Below are 2,025 nucleotides of genomic sequence, written 5' to 3'. Positions count from 1 at the left end.
CTGAGTTAGGCTGGAACTGGAATTATGTCAATTTCATAATTGTTATTGTGAAATTGTTTTTGTGAAACTGTTGGTTTGACCAGCATCTTTTTTTTTTTAGGATAAAGGTGTGTGTATATAGGAAGGGGAAGAATATTAGGAACTTTTCCTTCTCTCCTTTCTCTCTTCTTCCCTTCCTGTTTTACTGGATGGCAGTTAACCACAGGGACCTTTAATAAGGGAGGTCTTAGGTGAGTCTTGAAGGCTGAGACAGGCAGTAGGGAGTGGGGTTAAGGAAGGAGAAGTTCTTGAGCAGGAGGTAGCAGAGCAGTGGATTCGCCAGGACGTAGGAGGCATGGAGAGGAAGGCTAAAGATGCCTTCAGAGAGGTGATGTGTGGGAAGGCATCTGCTTCTCACCCTCCTGATTCTCCTCATGAGTGGGCTTGTTCTTAATCAATGAAAGTCTGCTTTTGTTTCCTTTCTTTTTAAGCTGCATAGGCAACTGGGGGTCATTGAGTGAAAACTGTCGCTGGTAGCCTTAAGACCCAGCACCACCTAGACCTCCCTCTCATTCTGTTGTCCTGTCGTCCATTGGACAGCCACTCTACTTCTGTTCTGATCCTCAAAGTACTGATGGAGCAGGTCTTACTGTTGATGGCCTGTGCTGTCTTTATTCTGTCCAGCCTTTCTTGTGCTCTTAGAAATTTTTAATCAGGTCTTTCCACCCGTTCCACCAGTGGATGTACAATCTCATCATGTTTTAAGCTTTGTGCTTTGTAGATCATTTTTCTACCTCACCAAAACAGTCAGCATTACACACTTTCCTTTACATCTGTGCCTCAAGGTTGTTTACTCTCGTGGTTCTGCCCTGTTCCCTTCTCTCCTTGCCAACCTCATCACTGTGCCAAGGTGTATCTGACCTCCTTGCCTCCTCTGAGATGACTTGCAGCTCTCATCATCATTATCTTCTGCCCTCCTGACACAGTCACTCTGCTTTCTTGACTTTTGCTCTCGTCCTCAACCTTCTACCTTTGGCTCGTTATTGCTCTGAAATTATGCCATTTATTATATGCTCAGTTTCTGTCTTTTTACACCTTTCTTTTCACTCTAAAGCATGTAAAAGTATTCTCTATCCTAGAAACATCAATGTTCTCTCACACTCTTTGCCTATTCCTCCTTGTTCATATTCACTCCTTAGCAGCCTGGCATTTGACTTAAAGTCTTGACTGAACACTAACTGATCCGATTCTTACACACAATGTACATGCATATGTGTGTAGTAAGGAACATTTTACAGTTGTCCATACTGTGGTAGAGCTTTAGTCTCCGTCTTACTTGTATTGGAGGGAGGAATACAAATTCAGTTGTAAGGAACCTGCCCCTAGAGCAGTGGGAATTTGCTAAACCATACTTACATGAGGAGTGAGGTTGGCAAAATGGATGAAATTTTGAACTCCATGGGTTTCTTTCAAAACTAAATTGCATTTCATTGACATTTGATTTTTAAAGCCTCTGCTGCATCATGGGTCAGTGAGTTGAATATCCCTGTCTCTCTTTGCTTGCCACTGCTTCTCTTGGCATAGGCACACTTTGGGAATTGTACCACTGTGTACAAATCATCATTATTTTATGCCCTGTGTGAAACATGGTGCTTAGTTGGTCCATGAGAATCAAAGATTTTTTAGAGACTAGACTTTCCCCTACAACAGACAGATTTCCAAAGCAGAAACTTGGCACAGAGGAGGTGTTCAGAGACTTTTTATGGGCTGTAGAGATGAATATTTTTTATAGATGACACAGGAAATTTCTTGCACACACACATAAAGTATATTTCTGATATTTTAAAAGATATTTGTTATTATTTTAAAATTTTTTATGTGTCTGAATGTTTGTCTGAATGTATGTCTGTGCACCACCTTTGTATCTGGTGCCTGAGGAGGCCAGAGGACGAGTTAGATCCCTAGCACTGGAGTTAAAAGTGGTTGTGAGTCACCATGTGGATGTTAGGAGCTGAACCCTAGTTGTTTGGAAGAGCAGCAGTGCTC

This window comes from Peromyscus eremicus, chromosome 6 (genome assembly GCF_949786415.1).
Source record: "Peromyscus eremicus chromosome 6, PerEre_H2_v1, whole genome shotgun sequence".
NCBI classification, from domain to species: Eukaryota; Metazoa; Chordata; class Mammalia; order Rodentia; family Cricetidae; genus Peromyscus; species Peromyscus eremicus.
The sequence above is the reverse complement of the archived record's forward strand: the minus strand, read 5'-3'. Positions refer to the sequence as shown.